The 13,533-nt window shown below is 43.7% G+C and overlaps 1 pseudogene; it reads left to right on the top strand.

Moving 5' to 3' along the window:
* Positions 1–223: 223 nt before the first annotated feature.
* On the top strand, positions 224–13,330 carry LOC139536952 (RAS guanyl-releasing protein 2-like; annotated as a pseudogene).
* Positions 13,331–13,533: the final 203 nt, after the last annotated feature.

Raw genomic sequence — 13,533 nt, 5'->3', positions numbered from 1 at the left:
AAATCCTCATGAAAGAGGAAGAGTTGCTTGGCTTGTTGACTGGAGCAGGGTAGCTGCCTGCCCGAGGACTAACAGACTCATCAGAGGGCTCTGTTGGAAGGTTGCCCAACAGAATAGCAAACACACAGCCTTTCTTCTAAATCCCACACCTCATCACAATCTCACTGTATGTGCGAACGGAGGAGACAACAGGAAGAGGCGTTGGAGAGAGAACCAGAGGAGGATGAAGTTCATCAAATTGGATCAGTCAGCGACAGCGGATGATCTTACGGATGCTTGCGTCAAAGCATTTGGTAAGGATTCCCTAATTGCCTCTCTTTTGGTGTAGTGTCTGATTTTAGTTGAAGACAGTGCTTGCTTAGATAACATTTTGATCGTTTTTTCTGTGTGTGTGCACAACTACAGCAGTTTCCATTTAAATTAATCACACAATATCTGGCGGCTTGTCTTGTTCAGTGTAGCTCATCCATGTATCTCTGTCTCTCCTCTCCTGGTAGATAATGAAGGCAGGCCTCTGGTCCAAATGTTTCTCATGTTACATCCCTGGTACATCTCCTCTGCTGACCTGGCCAAGAAACTCTCCAACAAGTATCCTTTCAGACAAATGACACACTACTATTCTCTTTAAAAAAAAAAGATGTGCCAGATGCTAGCAGAGGGTTATTTTTGACATATAGCGATGGCCCTAGGATTTAGCAGACAAAGGGATTCTAATCAATTTTGGTGGAAAAGTAATTTTGCTCCTTAACCACGCAAACAGGTCTCTGGAGGAAAACTGTCCGCCTGAACGCGGGTCACAAATCTGCCATCTTATCAAGTGAGTGAATATAGAGCACTACAGAGAAAGAACTGTTTCAGGTCTTAGTTGTGAGATTCTGGGCTTGTGTTTCAACACCAACCCATGTAGTGTAGGTCCAGTATAAAAAGATCATCAAGGACAACAACCACCCGAGCCACTGCCTGTTCACCCCGCTATCATCCAGAAGGCGAGGTCAGTACAGGTGCATCAAAGCTGGAACCGAGAGACTGAAAAACAGCTTCTATCTCAAGGCCATCAGACTGTTAAACAGCCATCACTAACATAGTGAGGCTGCTGCCAACATACAGACTCAAATCTCTGGCCACTTTAATAAATGGACTTAATAAAGGTATCACTAGTCACTTTAAATAACACCACTTTAATAATGTTTACATATCCTACATCACTCATCTCATATGTATATACTGTATTCTATACCGTCTACTGCATCTTGCCAATGCCGCACGGCCATCGCTCATCCATATATTTATATGTACATATTCTTATTCATCCCTTTACATTTGTGTGTATAAGGTTGTTGTTGTGAATTTGTTAGATTACTTGTTAGATATTACTGCATAGTCGGAACTAGAAGCACAAGCCTTTCGCTACACTCGCATTAACATCTGCTAACCACGTGTATGTGACCAAGAACATTTGATTAGATTTATATGATTTCCCTGTAAGCAATAGGCTTAGGCTTACATATAGTATAATATGGTATAGGTATAGTATTTCCGTGAAGGCATATGATCTCAAGTCAAATCAAAATCAAATCAAACTTTATTTGTCACATGTGCCCAAAAACAACAAGTGTAGACTTTACCGTGAAATGCTTACTTACAAGCCCTTAACCAACAGTGCAGTTCAAGAAAACAATAAGAATAACAATAATGAGGGTATATACAGGGGGCACCGGTACCGAGTTAGTGTGCAGGGGTACAGGTTAGTTGAGGTAATCTGAAAATATAGGAAGTCGGAAGTTTACGTACACTTAGGTTGGAGTCATTAAAACTCGTTTTTCAACCACTCCACAAATTTCTTGTTCACAAACTATAGTTTTGGCAAGTCGGTTAGGACATCTACTTTGTGCATGACACAAGTCATTTTTCCAACAATTGTTTACAGACAGATTATTTCACTTATAACTCACTGTATCACAATTCCAGTGGGTCAGAAGTTTACATACACTATGTTGACTGTGCCTTTAAACAGCTTGGGAAAATCTATAAATTATGTCATGGCCAAAGACTTCTGATAGGCTAATTGACATAATTTGAGTCAATTGGAGGTGTACCTGTGGATGTATTTCAAGGCCTACCTTCAAACTCATTGTCTCTTTGCTTGACATCATGGAAAATCAAAAGAAATCAGACAAGACCTCAGGAAAAAAATTGTAGACCTCCACAAGTCTGCTTCATCCTTGGGAGCAATTTCCAAACACCTGAAGGTACCACGTTCATCTGTACAAACAATAGTACGCAAGTATAAACACCATGGGACCATGCAGCCATCATACCGCTCAGGAAGGAGACGCATTCTGTCTCCTAGAGATGAAAGTACTTTGGTGCGAAAAGTACAAATCAATCCCAGAACAACAGCAAAGGACCTTGTGAAGATGCTGGAGGAAACAGGTACAAAAGTATCTATATCCACAGCAAAACGAGTCCTATATTGACATAACCTGAAAGGCCGCTCAGCAAGGAAGAAGCCACTGCTCCATAACCGTCATAAAGCCAGACTACGATTTGCGACTGCACATGGGGACAAAGATCGTACTTTTTGGAGAAATGTCGTCTGGTCTGATGGAACAAAAATAGAACTGTTTGGCCATAATGACCATCGTTATGTTTGGAGGAAAAATGGGGAGGCTTGCAAGCTGAAGAACACCATCCCAACTGTGAAACACATGGGTGGCAGCATCATGTTGTGGGGGTGCTTTGCTGCAGGAGGGACTGCTGCACTTCACAAAATAGATGGCATCATGAGGATGGAAAATTATGTGGATATATTGAAGCAACATCTCAAGACATCAGTCAGGAAGTTAAAGCTTGGTCGCAAATGGGCCTTCCAAACGGAACAATGGCCCCAAGCATACTTCTAAAGTTGTGGCAAAATGGCTTAAGGACAACAAAGTCAAGGTATTGGAGTGGCCATCACAAAGCCCTGACCTCAATCCCATAGAAAATGTGTTGGCAGAACTGAAAAAGCGTGTGCGAACAAGGAGGCCTACAAACCTGACTCAGTTACATCAGCTCTGTCAGGAGGAATGGGCCAAAATTCACCCAACCTATTGTGGGAAGCTTGTGGAAGGCTACCCGAAACGTTTGACCCAAGTTAAACAATGTAAATGCAACGCTACCAAATACTAATTCAGTGTATGTAAACTTCTGACCCACTGGTAATGTAATGAAAGAAATAAAAGCTGAAATAAATCATTCTCTCTATTATTCTGACATTTTACATTCTTAAAATAAAGTGGTGTTCCTAACTGACCTAAGACGGAATTTTTGCTCGGATTAAATGTCAGGAATTGTGAAAAACTGAGTTTAAACGTATTTGGCTAAGGTGTATGTAAACTTCCGACTTCAACTGTAGGTACAGTATAAAAAGATCATCAAGGACAAAAACCACCCGAGCCACTGTCTGTTGTAGGTAGGGGTAAAGTGACTATGCATAGATAATAAACAGCAAGTAGCAGCAGTGTACAAACAAAGGGAGGGGGTCAATGTAAATAGTCCAGGTGGCAATTTGATTCATTGATCAGAAGTCTTATGTCTTGGGGGTAGAAGCTGTTAAGGAGCCTTTTGGACCCCCCCTCCAAAAAAAGGAGCCTTTTGGACCTAAACTTGGGGCTCCGGTACCGCTTGCCCTGCGGTAGCAGAGAACAATCTATGACTTGGGTGTCTGGAGTTTTAGACAATTTTTTGGGCCTTCCTCTGACACCGCCTTGTAGATGGGTCCTGGATGGCAGAAATCTTGGCCCCAGTGATGTACTGGACTGTACGCACTATCCTCTGTCGCGCCTTACAGTCGGATGCCGAGCAGTTGCCGTGCTAGGCTGTGATGCAACCGGTCAGGATGCTCTCGATGGTGCAGCTGTAGAACTTTTTGAGGATCTGAGGACCCATGCCAAATCTTTTCAGTCTCCTGAGGGGGTAAAGGTGTTGTCGTGCCCTCTTCACAACTTTCTTGAATGATAGCCATTATTGCCATGAATGCACAGTATATTATATATTTAATGTATGTATTGCTATATGTAATATCCATGTAGGTATCTGATTTCCATACTCTCTGGCTCTGCGCCAGAAATGACAATACTAACTTCTTCCTGCCTTTCTGTCCTTTTAACCCTGTCTCTCCATAAGGTACTGGATCAGTGAGTTCCCAGCAGTGTTGATCTGAACCCAGAGCTGGCAGAGCAGATCAGAGGGCTGAAGGAGCAGCTGGCCCAGCAGGGAGAGGAGCACCAGAACACACTCATCAACATTGACAGTGTGTAAGTGCCGCCTGTCTGCAGCCAGGCAATCATACAAGCATAGTAGCAGGCAAGCAGCCAGGCAGCCATAGTCTTCTCACAGTGACAGCTTAGCATACCATTTAAATGATACAGTATAAAGAATTTCAGAGTGCACGAGGGCATCTACAACCGGCCACTCTCACAGTAGTTCTACTTCTACAGTTTATGTTCCTTTCTTATTCTCTCTAGGCCGTCATATGAGTGGAGAAGACAAGCTCAGTCTGACTGAAGAAGAGGAAGACATCTCTCCTCTTTCATCACCTGGACTCATCTGAACTAGCAGAGCACCTCACCTACATGGAGTATATGTCCATCTGTAGGATACTGGTGAGTGTGGCTGGCCAGCAGGTGGCTCTGTTCGCCAGCTTCTTTCTGTGTCTCACTCAGTTGACTTATTTGCTTTTGGCTGAATTATGCAGTATACGTTGTATTTGTACTTGTGTGAGAGAGACAGTGTGTTTGTGTGCACGTTTGACCGTGTGTATATGTATATATTGGACAGTGTGTCTAAAATGGTTCCTTGTCCTCCAGTTCCAGGACTACCACCGTTTTGTGATGCATGGCTGCACAGTAGACAACCCCATCCTAGAGCGCTTCATCACCCACTTCAACAGTGTGTCTTAGTGAATCCATCTGATGGTGCTCAGCAAGCCCATCGCCCCCCAGAGGGCTGCAGTAATCTCCCACTTCATCAGGGTCGCACAGGTCAGTCAATCAACTTCCAGGTCAGTGAGACTCAACCCCCAGGTCTGTAAGAGTCAACCCCCAGGTCAGAAAGAGAGTCAACCCCCAGGTCTGTCAGAGTCAACCCCCAGGTCTGTGAGAGTCAACCCCCAGGTCTGTGAGAGTCAACCCCCAGGTCAGAAGGAGAGTCAACCCCCAGGTCAGAAAGAGAGTCAACCCCCAGGTCAGAAAGAGAGTCAACCCCCAGGTCTGTGAGAGTCAACCCCCAGGTCAGAAAGAGAGTCAACCGCCAGGTCAGAAAGAGAGTCAACCCCCAGGTCAGAAAGAGAGTCAACCCCCAGGTCAGAAAGAGAGTCAACCCCCAGGTCAGAAAGAGAGTCAACCCCCAGGTCAGAAAGAGAGTCAACCCCCAGGTCAGAAAGAGAGTCAACCCCCAGGTCTGTGAGAGTCAACCCCCAGGTCAGAAAGAGAGTCAACCCCCAGGTCTGTGAGAGTCAACCCCCAGGTCAGAAAGAGAGTCAACCCCCAGGTCAGAAAGAGAGTCAACCCCCAGGTCAGAAAGAGAGTCAACCCCCAGGTCAGAAAGAGAGTCAACCCCCAGGTCAGAAAGAGAGTCAACCCCCAGGTCAGAAAGAAAGTCAACCCCCAGGTCTGTGAGAGTCAATCCCCAGGTCAGAAAGAGAGTCAACCGCCAGGTCAGAAAGAGAGTCAACCCCCAGGTCAAAAAGAGAGTCAACCCCCAGGTCAGAAAGAGAGTCAACCCCCAGGTCAGAAAGAGAGTCAACCCCCAGGTCAGAAAGAGAGTCAACCCCCAGGTCAGAAAGAGAGTCAACCCCCAGGTCAGAAAGAGAGTCAACCCCCAGGTCAGAAAGAGAGTCAACCGCCAGGTCAGAAAGAGAGTCAACCCCCAGGTCAGAAAGAGAGTCAACCCCCAGGTCAGAAAGAGAGTCAACCCCCAGGTCAGAAAGAGAGTCAACCCCCAGGTCAGAAAGAGAGTCAACCCCCAGGTCAGAAAGAGAGTCAACCCCCAGGTCAGAAAGAGAGTCAACCGCCAGGTCAGAAAAATAGTCAACTCCCAAACTGCCTCTTGACGTTGGTCTGTCTTGTGTCCCCTGTTGTGCTTTTGTTGGCGATGTTAGTGCTCAGATGGGTTATATTTTTTCTCTGGTCTCTCTGTAGAGGATGTTACAGCTGCAGAACTTCACCACTCTGATGGCAGTAGTGGGGGGTCTCAGTAACAGCTCCATCGGACGCCTCAAAGACACACAGTCCCACATTAGCAACGATGTGAGCAAGGTAAGGACTTTTGATAATATTTTAGTTAAGAAGACTGAAAACATACATTTATCAGTTACAACTAAACGTTTACATTTTGAATGTAGGTCAATGTCAAAATGTGGCCCAGTTATTTATATATCCACTGGATTCTGCTCGACAGGCTTTGGTTTTTCCATTTATCTTTTGAGGTTGGACTTTAGCATGTATAGCACTTTAGCGCACATGGCACACTGGTTGGTGTCACCTCGTTAGTCAGTATGTGTTCCACCTGTGCTGGTTGCCATCACGTTAGTGGGAAGGTTTTTTGCCTGCCCAGGTGCTATTTAAGAGTAGCTGGCCCAGTCCTCTTGAGAGATGTAGAGGGACTCTCCCTATCTGATTTCTAGAAAAATAATCCTTTGTCTGATTGAGGTTTGTGCCACCTTTTTAGGTGTCTTTTAGTTTACAGTTGTTGTTGCTAGTCAACTTTTAGTGGACTAGCATGATGAGTGTCTTTCACAACCCCTCCTAACTTATTTCATTTTGGTTGTTGGTCAGTGAGTCTTTTGTTAGTTCACCCTTCTGTTTGAGTGAAATGTTTGTTTTTCTTGCTGGCGAACTTAAGTGATGTCTATCATTCTGTGACATCCCTATTCTCTCAGGCATTCAACAACCTGGTGGAGCTTGTGACCTCCTGTGGGAACTACAGCCAGTATCGCCAGCGTATCTCAGAGAGCACGGGCTTTCGCTTCCCCATCCTGGGAGTGCACCTCAAGGACCTGATAGCAGTGCACGTGGCCTTGCCCAACTGGAGCGACTGCGAGAAGACCCAGGTCAACCTGGACAAGACCCAGCAGCTGTATGCCTGCTCATGGTTTCAACCTGCTCATGGTTTGGCCCGGGTGACTGATACTGAATGACTTGATAGATTTGTTTTACCGGTTAGCTTTAGCATTTTATTTTTGTGTATTGTTCCTGTCCGGTATCTCTGGACCAGTACCATTCAGAGGAAGAGATCTATCAGCTGTCCCTGCAGAGGGAGCCATGCACCGCCAGGCGAGGTGAAATTATGTGTAATCTAGAGGAAAGTCCTACTTGCCACAATTCTGTTTTGGTTTGTCCTTTTTCCACGAGCCTGCCTGTGATAGAGGAATGGACATCTTCAGTGAAGGCCAAAGCCAACCTTATCAGCAATAAACACATACAGAAGATGGTTGAGGTAGGCTGTTCAACACATTAAATGTAATTATGAAACATGACAATGATCCTTTATTTGGTCATAATTTCAGTTAGTGTTTAAGAATTCCGACGCCGATGAAGACTGCTACATCTCTCAGGAGGAAATTGAGATCATTAGGACCAACTTCCCATACCTCTGCAAGTTTGATGACCTGGACAAGAGTCGGTGAGTATCACAAGTCATAACTATTCATGATAGATATAGTAAATTAATAATTCAAGCTACGGTATTAGTCATAACGGCCAGCATCTTAACTAAACAAAGCAGGTTCCTTTCTCTGGGTCTTTCAAAGATAATTCGTAAAATAATCCCGCTCAGAGATGGTAGAATCAGTGAGGAGATGATCGACTACGTCACCAAGGCCAGCTCTTTACTGAACAGCAAGATGGGGGTTCATAAACACGTTTTGAGAGATGACCTGCATGAAGCCTACACTTTGCCATCACTGTAAAGGCGTTGTAAGAATGCCTACGCTTCAACTATGTACGACTCCATGTAAAAGCTATTTTAATCATTATTGAATCTTAAGTGAATACATATGAAACAATATGGTGTAAATATTTAGTACCAAGACCTGTGTGTACAAATTATGTATAGATCCCCCCCCCATATCAGAGGATGCTCAAATTATGACTAGCGTGGTTGAGCTTGTGGGATAAGATTTTCAGAGAACACCATTTAGGATGTAGAACAGTAAGGGTGCTGATGGTAATATTATGTAACAAAACACACCCACACCGGTTCTGTTTCCTATTGTTAAAAGTGCTTCTCTCACATTTAATCTCTTTCGGTGGACACTTCATTTTCTGTTTCATACTTTAGGTCTGTTCTGTACTAATGGTTTTGAACCAATCAAGTTGTCTGCAAATGACTTGACTCCTGAGAATGCTGAAAAGGATAGTTACAGACAAGACTTAACTGCTCACTGTTGATTTACGATAGACTTGAATTGCTTCGTGCAATCTGGATAAAATGATCATTCGGCAATCGGTATCATTTTGAAAGTCACCACTAACCTGTCCTTTAAACGCTAAAAGTGACCGATCCGGGGGTTTTACAAGATGTGTGAAGGTACAGTAATGCACGGATCTGTCAGAATTCCGCGCCTCCTGCGCCCCACGCACAACGGTATGTAATATATTAGTAGATTATTATACTGAACAAAAATGGAAATGCAATGTTTACTGAGTTACAGTTCATATAAGGAAATAGGTCAAATTAAATAAGTTCATTAGGCCCTTTAACTATGAATTTCACATGACTGGGCAGGGGCGTAGCCATGGGTGGGCCTTGGAGGGCATAGGCTTATCCACTGGAGAGCCAGGCCCAGCCAGTCAGAATGAGTTTTTCTGCACAAAAGGGCTTTATTACAGACAGAAATACTCCTCAGCACCCCTGCCCCCCCTCCGATGATCCCGTAGGTGAAGACGCTGGAAAGGAGGTCCTGGGATGACGTGGTCTGCAGTTGTGAGGCTGGTTGGACGTACTGCCAAATTCTCTAAAATAAGATGTGGCTTATAGTAGAGCTCTCTACTTTAAATCTGTGGCATTGTGTTGACCTTTTATTGTCCCCAGCAGAAGGTGCACCTGTGTAATGATCATGCTGTTTAATCCGCTTCATATGCCACACCTGTCAGGTGGATGGATTATCTTGGCAAATGAGAAACGCCTCACTAACAGGGATGTAAACAAATGTGTGCACAACAATAAGCTTTTTGTGCATATGGAACATTTCTGGGATTTAAAAAAATGTATTTAACTTAATTGCCAGCAGCATACCACCCTGCATCCCACTGCTGGCTTGCTTCTGAAGCTAAGCAGGGTTGGTCCTGGTCAGTCCCTGGATGGGAGACCAGATGCTGCTGGAAGTAGTGTTGGAGGGCCAGTAGGAGGCACCCTTTCCTCTGGTCTAAAAAATATCCCAATGCCCCAGGGCAGTGATTGACACTGCCCCAGGGCAGTGATTGACACTGCCCTGTGTAGGGTGCCGTCTTTCGGACGGGAAGTGAGACGGGTGTCCTGACTCTGAGGTCATTAAAGATCCCATGGCACTTGCCGTAAGGGTGTTAACCCCGGTGTCCTGGCTAAATTCCCAAGCTGTCCCTCATACCATCACGGTCACCTAATCATCCCCAGTTTACAATTGGCTCATTCATTCCCCTGTAACTATTCCCCAGGTTGTTGCTGTAAATGAGAATGTGTTCTCAGTCAATCTACCTGGTAAAAAAAAATATATATATATATTTCAGCTCATGAGACTAACACTTTACATGTTGCGTTTATATTTTTGTTCAGTGTATATTTCAGAGATTGTTATTTACCAGATACTCTTGCTCAGTGAGAGTGTTTGCACTATACCTCAAGCAAAACCTATTGTGTATTTGAACACACAAGCAATATTTTTTTTGGCATGGTTAGTCATTATCCAAAGCAACTTAGTTAGTGCATTCATCTTAAGATCGGTAGGTGAGACAACCACATCACAGTTGTGGTAAGAACATTTTTCTCGAACTTATCAGCAAAGTCAGTGCTAGCAGGAAAAGAAGTGCAGGTTTTATTTATTTGTATTTAAAATAAGACAGATGCCTTATTTAAGGTACTCCGTGAAGGGGTGGGGTTGTCTATAGGAAGCCAAGGATACACTAGCTATTGAGCAATACAATAGCAATACCAGTAACAATCCTATCTGTTTTCAGATGTTACTAAAGATTTAACCTCAGAGTAACCACTCATTCTCTTCTCCATTCTAGCCTGTGGGGTGAGCTGTCACAAAGACTGTCGCAGCCGCCTTGCTGTTGAGTGCTGCAAACCAACAAAGAGTGCCAGTCACGATCCTGATATGGTTTAGCCCCTACACATTCTACATCACAGAGGTACAAGCACACCACTCAATTCACCTCTTTTCTTTTACATTCAATCTTTACCTGGATGTCTCAAACTTGGTCTTGGTGCAAATGAACCATACTTTTTACAGCTTAGTGCAATTAGGTATGGCACTTTGCCAATTTAGTGCATAGCCTATTATCTTAAATCCGTAACTGGTACAAATTAGATTATGGCTCCTGTCCAATCTATTTGAAATGTGACTAGGCGATTTAAGATTACATTTATCACCTTTTTAAACTTTTTTTTTTTTTTTTACTGTAGACCACTTGTTATTCTGTTTCTCAAATTCTCAAGTGCAATACTTGAGGCTTTTCACAAACAGGTATATAAACTCAGCAAGAAAATAAATGTCTATTTTTCAGGACCCTGTCTTGCAAAGATAATTTGTAAAAATCCAAATAACTTCACAGATCTTCATTGTAAAGGGTTTAAATACTGTTCCCATGCTTGTTCAATGAACCATAAACAATTAATGAACATGCACCTGTGGAACGGTCGTTAAGACACTAACAGCTTACAGACGGTAGGCAATTAAGGTCACAGTCATGAAAACCTAGGACACTAAAGAGACCTTTCTACTGACTCTGAAAAACACCAAAAGAAAGATGCCCAGGGTTCCTGCTCATCTGCGTGAACGTTCCTTAGGCATGCTGCAAGGAGGCATGAGGACTGCAGATGTGGCCAGGGCAATAAATTGCAATATCCGTACTGTGAGATGCCTAAGACAGCGCTACAGCTGATCGTCCTCGCAGTGGCAGACCACGTGTAACAACACCTGCACGGGATCAATACATCTGAACATCACACCTGCTGGACATGTACAGGATGTCAGCAACAACTGCCCGAGTTACACCAGGAATGCGCAATCCCTCCATCAGTGCTCAAACTGTCAGCAATAGGCTGAGAGGGGCTGGACTGAGGGCTTGTAGTCCTGTTGTAAGCAGATCCTCACCAGACATCACCGGCAACAACGTCGCCTATGGGCACAAACCCACTGTTGCTGGACCAGACAGGGCTGGCAAAAAGTGCTCTTCACTGACGAGTCACGGTTTTGTCTCACCAGGGGTGATGGTCGGATTCGCTTTTATTGTCGAAGGAATATTAACTATTCAATTTCTGCTAGTCACATGTCTGTGGAATTTGTTCAGTTTGTCTCAGTTGTTGAATCTTGTCATGTTCATACAAATATTTACACATGTTAAGTTTGCTGAAAATAAACAGTTGACAGTGAGAGGATGTTTCTTTTTTTTTGCTGAGTTCAGTTACCATAGTTATACAAATGTATTTTTGTTCAGTGCAAGTTCTTTTGAGCTCTGCGGTTCTTCAATATGGCTGATTTGGTGAGCTTAACACAGCACACCTTTCTCTCTCCCTAGCCTTTGCAGAGGAAGCACCTGACCCTCTGGAGGATGAAGTGTTTCATGTCCACCTTTTTGAGGCAAGAGGGCTAGGATAATGCAGGGTATAGGTGTTGGAATAATCTAGTGTAAAAGATGTTAGGAACACCTTCCTAATATTGAGTTGTACCCCCTTTTGCCATCAGAACAGTCTCACTTCGTCGGGTGTGGACTCCACAGGGATGCTGGCCCATGTTGACTTAATGCTTCCCACACTTTTGTCAAGTTGGCTGCATGTCGTTTGGGTGGCGGACCATTCTACACATAGGAAACTGTTGAGTGTGAAAAACCCAGCAGCGTTGCAGTTCTTGACACACTCAAACCGGTGTGCCAGGCACCTACTCCCTTAACCCGTTCAAAGGCACTTGAATATTTTGTCTTACCCATTCACCCTCTGAATGGCTCACATACACAATCCATGTCTCAAGACTTATAAATCCTTCTTTAACCCGTCTCCTCCCCTTCATCTACACTGATTGGCGTGGATTTAACAGGTGACATCAATAAGGGATCATAGCTTTCACCTGGTCAGTCTGTCATGGAAAGAACCTGTCTCTAATGTTTTGTACACTATGCATGTCAACATCTCCTAGTGTGAGCAATGTTCCTGATCAAATGCTCTAGCTGCAAGTGTTTTCAAGTAGTCTCTAAACAATTCCTATCTAAAGCAATCCTGTTTAGACTGCATTTATTTTTTCCTGAATTTTGTGGTCCACTTACTAGTTAATTTTCACATCAGAATGAAGACCAGCATTGACGAGAACACAAACGTTTCCCATGCTGCCAAGCTGAACTTAAATGCGGACCGACAGCAATGACACTCTGAAGATCTGTGTGATAGTGTTTTTGCTCATGTTTGGATATACAATGCACGCTAAGAACATTGCACATTTTTCGGACTTTCTTAATGTCCACATTGTTCCCAAGTTTTAGAGCTATTGAACCTGAGGAAGGATTGTGTAACTATATGTTTACTTGCTAATGATACTTTGATCCAGTCATTACATGTTGTGCTGATTTGTGTATTTATTTTCGTATGAATTAATTCCTTCATTCTCTCAGCCTTCTTAGCCATAGTATTATTTGCCCAGAGCTTTCACAGTAGGTAAACCTGGAGTACAGTAGATGCATATCTCTGTATGTGCTTGTATACGGCTCATGATTGCTGAAGGTTGCTTCTCCGCTAGGTGGTGAGGTTTTGTCAACACTGGCTACCACTGGTATTTAGCGTTCTATATTTCTTTCACATTTCCTGTTTTTAGTGTAGCCCTATGTTTGTGTATAAAATGTGGGAGTGGATTGTTGATGACTAGGTAAATTGAGGTTCTTTTCTCAGCTAGCCAATCATGTTCATGTTTGATTACATTATATTGTTGTACAATTTTAAAAGGCACAAAGATCTTCTATGGTTCTACATCATAGAATAGAAATGGCATCATGCCAAAGTACTTTGGACTTTTTGCTACCTGTGTACATACAATATGCTGAGCAATTATCTGTCTTGCTCTGTTACTCCCAAGTGATGCTCCCATGAGGGAAGGCAATTAATTTACTCTGAGCAGTGGTTTCTAGGAACTTCAATACAGAGCTGAGACGGTGCTCTCCGGGATTGTCACACTGTCACACTTTTTAATCTTAAGCAATAAGGTCCGAGGGGTGGTGGTATATGGCCGATATACCACGGATAAGGGCTGTTCTTAGGCGCAACACGGAGTGCCTGGATACAACCCTTATCCATGGTATATCGGCC

The sequence above is a fragment of the Salvelinus alpinus genome, chromosome 13 (assembly GCF_045679555.1).
Source record: "Salvelinus alpinus chromosome 13, SLU_Salpinus.1, whole genome shotgun sequence".
Classification (NCBI taxonomy): Eukaryota; Metazoa; Chordata; class Actinopteri; order Salmoniformes; family Salmonidae; genus Salvelinus; species Salvelinus alpinus.
This window is presented reverse-complemented; position numbering and strand designations above follow the sequence as displayed.